We start from the raw sequence: 6832 nt of genomic DNA on the forward strand, positions 1-6832 counted from the left end.
AACTCCATGTCTGTGCCATTCCTAATGACGGATGCTTCCATTCATTCTGTTATTCAGATGGGCTATCTTTAACTATTTAAAACAATATTTCCATCTGCAATTAAACCCAAAGTAACAAAAATAGTCCCCACAAAGAGCAGAGGTAGGGATATCTGACAGGTGCGCCAACACACAGTGGGCACCTCAGTCAGCTGGAGAAAGCGTGTGTCATCAAAGGAGTTTGAGCGCCAGCCTTTAAAAAACAAAAACTTCTAGTTTTTCAGGGCTTTTCAGACTTTGAAACTGTGGCTAAGGGACTGTGGCCGTGCCTTTGTGTGACTTCATTGTCGTTTAACTCATGTATAAGCATTTGGATAGATTCTCACCTTATGCAATTTAAAACAATGCAACAATGATTAATCCAATATTGCATAAATTTCTACAAGCAGAAGAGCTATGACAAAGATCAAATGCGTCGGTAACTTTGGCAGACACTGTTAAATTGCTCTGCATGGGAGCTGCATCACTTTGCAAGTCCACAGCAGTGTACGATCGTGCCTATATCCCTACAACCTTACCAAAAGAGAATATCATCAAACTTTAGGATGTTTGTTAATCTGACAGCAAAGAAATGATATCTCAGTATATAATTTATCTTTTTCTTAATATGAGTGAGGTTGAGCATCAGTCCATGTATTTAGCATAATTTATATATATTTTTCTTTTTTTTTTTAGATTTTTTTTATTCATTTGAGAGAGAGTGAGAGACAGAGAGCACAAGCAGGAAGAGAGGCAGAGGGAGAGGGAGAAGCAGACTCCCCGCTGAGTCTGGAGCCTGACGTAGGGCTCAATCCCAGGACCTGGAGATCATGACCTGAGCCAAAGGCAGACACTTAATCATCTGAGCAACCCAGGCGCCCCAATTTATATTTTTTTCAGTGAAATTATGTTTTTATCCTTTGCCCATTTTCCCACTGGGTTTTTAGTTTCTTAAAATCAAATTCTAGAAGTTCTTTATTTATTAAGAGTGTTATCCTTGTTTGTGATATGAGTTGCAAGCATTTTTTCCCCCTCACTTTGTCATGGAAAGGTTTTTTTTAATATATATTTTTTATTTATTCACTTGAGAGAGAAGGAAAGAGAAAGTGCACAAGCAGGGGGACGGCAGGCAGAGGGAGAAGCAGGCTCCCCACTGAGCAAGGAGCCTGATGTGGGACTAGATCCCAGGACTCCGGGATCATAACCTGAGCCGAAGGCAGTCACTTAACCAACTGAGCCACCCAGGCGTCCCTGTCATGGAAGGTTTTAATTAACTAATGTCAAATGTCAGATATTAACATATATCCTTCATTATACATTGTTAATTCATTTAAATAACAAGTATCAAGCACTACACTAGGTAATGAGCATACAAATATTGAAAAGATACAGTCTAAATCCATCTGAAAGGTAAGGCAACTATAGAAACAATTACATCAATACAAGTGCTATAATAAAGGTATATACACAAATTCTATATAATCAGAAAAGACAACACAACTACATCAGCTTATAGTAGAAGGCTTCATAGTGACAAGAGCTGACTCTGGCTTTAAAGGACTTTATCAGAAAGAAAAGGTCAGGGATGGCCATTTCAAACAGAAATAACAACTGCAGTGCACCTGGTGGCTCAGTTGGTTAAGTGTCTAACTCTTGGTTTCGGCTCAGGTCATGATCTCCAGGGTGGTGGGATGGAGCCTCAAGTCCCCGCCCGTGCTCGGCGGGGAGTCTGCTTGAAGATTATCTCCCTCTGACCCTCCCCCCGCTAAAATAAATAAATAAATCTAAAAAAAAAAATAAATAACAACTTGCAAAGGCATGGAAAAAGTCATGGTACATTCGTGACTCACTGGGTGTCGCTGGTGGGTGCCAAACAGTGAGACAGGGGTGAAGTAGAGGGGGCGGAAACTGTTCCAGGATAAACCTGGTAAAAGGAAACTGGTGTCAGGCTGTGAAGAGCTGTTGCCCTGCTAGGGAATCTGACTCTCCCTGATAACACGACGGGGAGCTACTAAAGGTTGCTGAGCAGGAAAGACGTTCTAATCAGACCCATATTTCACAGAAACCACTCCATTAGAAATATGAGTATTTTTTTTTATTTTTTTTAAAGATTTTATTTATTTATTTGAGAGAGAGAGAATGAGAGACAGAGAGCAGGAGAGGGAGGAGGGTCAGAGGGAGAAGCAGACTCCCTGCCGAGCAGGGAGCCCGATGTGGGACTCGATCCCGGGACTCCAGGATCATGACCTGAGCCGAAGGCAGTCGCTTAACCAACTGAGCCACCCAGGCGCCCCTAGAAATATGAGTATTGATGAGCAGAAGAGAGAGAGACTACTTTGGTTGCTCCTGCGGTAGACTAACTAGCTCAGCAGCTCTGAGAACACACATGCACGTACACTGGAGATTTAGCAACTAAAACCCCACAGGGCTTGATGACCAATTAAATACTGGAATGTGAATGAGGGAGAAATCTAGGATGGCTGTGAGATTTTAGCTTGCCTGAGTGGATGGTGATGTCACCAGAATCAAAAGAGGGAATGCTGGGAGAGCTGGTAGCTGGTAGTCCCCACAGGAACAGGGGCGCATAAGGAATGAGGGATTCAGTTTGGGTCTTAAATCTAAGTAAGCAGAGACTAATAAGCTTTAAGTCTATGCTTACTCTTAGACATAAGCAGGAGACTACATACAAATATGAATCTGAAGTTCCAAAGTGAGCTTGTAGTAGTTGAAACTGAAGCCATAAGGACTAGAGACTGCCTTGAGAGATCATGTAGCAAAGAAAGCAGGCAAAGTAATAGCAGGAAACACTTTGAAACAACCTAACGATTGGAGAAGGATCTTGTGACACCACTAAAGGTGGGTTAAGAGTTTGCAGCCTGATCTGGATGTTACCTTGTGTCCCATAGCCCTAAATCAATACAGTACAGACAAGACTGCACAATGCAGCCCAAACCAACTCAAACAGTAACTAAGACTCTTATTTATTCAACCTTTAATATCAGATGCAAGTAATAACTTTCAAAAGATCTCAGTCCTTAACTTCAAGAAACTCTTTAGTTTTGCTTTTATCTGAAGACCATGCTACTTGTGTTAATTTGTATATTCCCCAGACATAATTGCTGTTACAGTAAACCAGTGCCTGGAAGGGAGGAAGAAATGTACTTCAGTCAATCTAGAGGCAGTTTAGATACTGTGAAATAAAACCTTTTTTAACTGTTTTTAGAATTTTGCTTTCAATTAATTCTATTTATTGAATGTAATAATTAAATATTCATAAATATATCACTATACTTTCTGACATCTAACAAAAAATCTTCTGAAATCAGGAACAATATGACCTCAAAATTGCATTTCAAATTTGAAGTTTATATTCAAACCCACATCTGTAAAATTATAGAATTGTTGTTAAGGTTTAGAGACTAAGTCCCTAGTGTTTGGGCACCATGTGACAGAGAATTTAGTCAATAAACAAGAGCTATTATTATTGCTGTTATGGGGCCAAAGCTGAGTCAAAATTACTTTAACCTAAGGGAGAAAAAGGTGTCATTTGATTTTTCTTTGAAAAATAATTGGTGATATCTAATATCAATATTTACTATACACTTGGTACCATAAATATTAGCTCCTTTAATACTTTCAAGAAACCCTAAGAGTTAGGTACTAGTGTTACGGATAAAGAAGCTGGGCACAGGAATCTGGGTCACCTGGGTGGCTCAGCCAGTTAAGCGTCTGCCTTCTGCTCAGGTCATGATCCCAGCGTCCCAGGATTGAGACCCACGTTGGGCTCCCTGATCATCAGGAAGTCTGCTTCTCCCTTTGCCCCTCACCCAGCTCGTGCTCTCTCTCTCAAATAAATAAGTAAATAAAATCTTTAAAGATTTTCAAGTAATCTGCTTGGGATCATCAAGTAAACAAATGCTGGGGCTGGAACTCAGACACATGCAGTCTGGTTACAAAGTCCCAAAGTTTGTTTGTTTAAGTTTTTATTTATTTATTTGAGAGAGAGAAAAAAAGAGAGAGAGCACACGCACACACAAGCAGGGGGAGCGGCAGACAGAGAGAGGGAGAAGCAGGCTCCCGGCTGAGCAGGGAGCCCGATGTGGGACTCTATCCCAGGACCCTGAGATCAAGACCTGAGCCAAAGGCAGATGCCCAACCTAGTGAACCACCCAGGTGCCCCTCAAAGTCCCAAGTTCTTAAACCAAGACTTGAACCAATTTCGACTGCCTCTTCATCACTATCTCAACTCTTCAGCTCCTTAATTTTTTAAATTCTCAGTGACTACAAACTCACAATTTTGCATATAATTTTAAGGCGTTTATACCTCCTTAGGTCAGGGCTCCACAGACCCTAAGTTAAATATCCCTGACTAAAACAGAAGCTTGTATTATTTTATCTTTATAGAAACAAAACTTTTTCATAAAACACAGTTATTAATAAAACACAATTAGGCTAGAATAACTGAGTCTACTATTACTTTGGCTTTATTTTAAAAGTATTGATAATAATAGTTAACATTTGTTGAGAACCAGGTATTATTTAAAAGCATTTTTTATGTATCACCTCGCTTAATTCTCACAACCCTACGAGGTAGGTAGAGGTAGGTATTTCTATAACTCCTACTTTATAAATAGGAAAACTGAGGGCAGGAGTATTTAAATAACTTGTCAAGTACCAAGTTACACCTGGACCGTATATTCCAGAGTCTGTTCTCTCAGCTTCGACATTATGTTATCTCTCAACTTGTATACATACAGATGGGGAATTCTGAGTATCTCATGCTAATTACATTACATAATGAATGGAAAAGCATTCCATAAGTGATCAAGGATCATGTATTTATCTTTTTTTAGATGCTCATCATTAGAAACCTAAACACACACACACACAACGACGGTGATATAAAGACAGGTAACCTGCCGGAAGGTTTTGGTTAAAAATATCTGGCTACCACAAGCTTTCCAGGTTGGAAACTTTTCGTACTGACATTTGGAACTTCACCCATCTATACCACCTCCAAATCCATTCTGCTATAACATATGGATTGCCAGTAGACATGATGTTTTCCTTTTACGATGCTAACCTAATAGATTAGTCCTCTTCCCTTTTAGTCTTCTCAAACCGCGGACTGTTGTCCTCCCATCTTAATTACGCTGCAGTAACTAGGGTTTGCGCTGTAATGGTCAGGAGGTCACAGCCTAATTTCTTTGCCCCTTTAAAAAAGAAAAATCCCTCCAACACAGAGGGATATCCGTCTCAAAGTAAAGCATTAGTGTTCGCTAGACGGACTTCCTTGGATGAGCGATCTGCAATAGCCAACATCACACATTTCGTTTTCTGCACGCCTATCTTTGTGCCTGTTTATTTCACGTGCGGGCCTCCTCGGCGCCCCGAAACCTCGTCTGGCCGGGCAGAGCCCCCCACCCCCACCCCACCCAGGTCTCCGGGACAGCGGGTGTCCCCTGAGCCCCGCACTCGACGCATCACGGCCCGCGCCGGCTTCCGGGATGCCCGGCTGCCTGCCAATCCCTGCTGCCAGTCACCGATAGCCCAGCGCCCGCCGAGAGCCTGACACTCAGGCGGCGTTCCATCCACGCCTGCCGCTAGTCGGAAAAGAAAAGGCCGGCCGCACATCTTCCCCACGGGGCACCCATCCTGCTGATTGTTCCCCATCCACTTTCCTCCCCGCTCCTTGCCCGTCCCCCTCAGGTGTATTCCGCCTCCTCTTCCCGCCCTCCAGCCATCCCTACCTCCACAGGGTCTGTGGCCAATTCGGCCTCCGCGGGGACCTAGGCTGCGGGGACCACTGGGCGGCCGGCGGTGGTCAGCCCGCTGGCCAAGCCTGGAGGGGCGGAGCCACGCACACGCTCCTAGCGGCAGACGCCGCCAGCCAATCAGGGGCCGGCGGCATAAGCTGATATGACGGCAGATCGCGCGACTTGGCTGCGCGCGGCTCTCAGTGGTCACGTGGGCGCCGCGTGCCCGGCCACGCCCCCATCGTCCTCTCGTTGGAAGGAAGGGCGGGACCCTGGTTCAGGTACTGAAGCGGCGGAGGCTGGAATTTCAGGTTTTGTTTTTGTTTGCTTTTCAGCTGCCACTACGGGTGTAGTTCGGAGTCTTGCACGAAGCAGGTTTACTGTGTTTATGCAGACATCCCTAAAACCGATGCTCTACCTTGAGGGAAATAGGTATTTCCTTTGAGGTGAATGTCAGAGGCTTTTTCCTACTCTAGTGAAGGAAGCTCAGTAACTGTAAAGCAATTACTAATATTTCTCAATCGGGAGCCTGCCCTTTTATATAGCATTGAATGGCTGGAATTTGGCCGACCTAGTTTAGGTAGGTGTTTAAATGACAGGAACGTTTTCATAGAACAGATAAAGCAAATCTATGCAGACTAAACGGGAATATGTGTGGCTTCCTAGAGGTCTGCTTTGGTCTGGGAGTGTGTAGGTTTTTGTGTGTGTGTGGTTGGTGTTGTTTTGTTTTTTGTGGTGTTTGCTTTTCTAAACGTAAATTGAGGTGGTCACACTTGTAAATCAAATTCCTGGGAGCCTCAGTGCAGTGCTTCTCAAAGGCCGACCAGCAGTGTCAGCATCATCTGGGAGTTGCTTGGAAATACAAATTCTTCGGAGCCACTCAGACCTCCTGGATCAGAATCTCCCGGAGGGTCCCAGGAATTTGTATTTTAACAAACCCAAAGTGAGTCTAAACGTTTGTTAAAGTTAGTAAACCACTGTTCTAATGAATTTGACCAGTCAGAAGAGAATTTAGTCCTTCAGTTTTGCTCCCTCCAGAGTGATAAGTAGAAGAAAAT

At 43.4% G+C, this 6832-nt stretch overlaps 1 long non-coding RNA gene across 1 annotated transcript; it reads right to left on the reverse strand.

The window, feature by feature from the left end:
* Positions 1-266: 266 nt before the first annotated feature.
* Positions 267-5912, reverse strand: LOC145719829 (uncharacterized). The gene is made up of 2 exons (XR_014142628.1): positions 5769-5912; positions 267-5324 (listed from the first exon to the last, which is right to left on the reverse strand). It is a non-coding gene; the product is annotated as an uncharacterized LOC145719829 (long non-coding RNA).
* Between the last annotated feature and the right edge of the window lie 920 nt (positions 5913-6832).

The sequence above is a fragment of the Leptonychotes weddellii genome, unplaced genomic scaffold, assembly GCF_054177405.1.
Source record: "Leptonychotes weddellii isolate Sample4059 unplaced genomic scaffold, ASM5417740v2 HiC_scaffold_7495, whole genome shotgun sequence".
NCBI classification, from domain to species: Eukaryota; Metazoa; Chordata; class Mammalia; order Carnivora; family Phocidae; genus Leptonychotes; species Leptonychotes weddellii.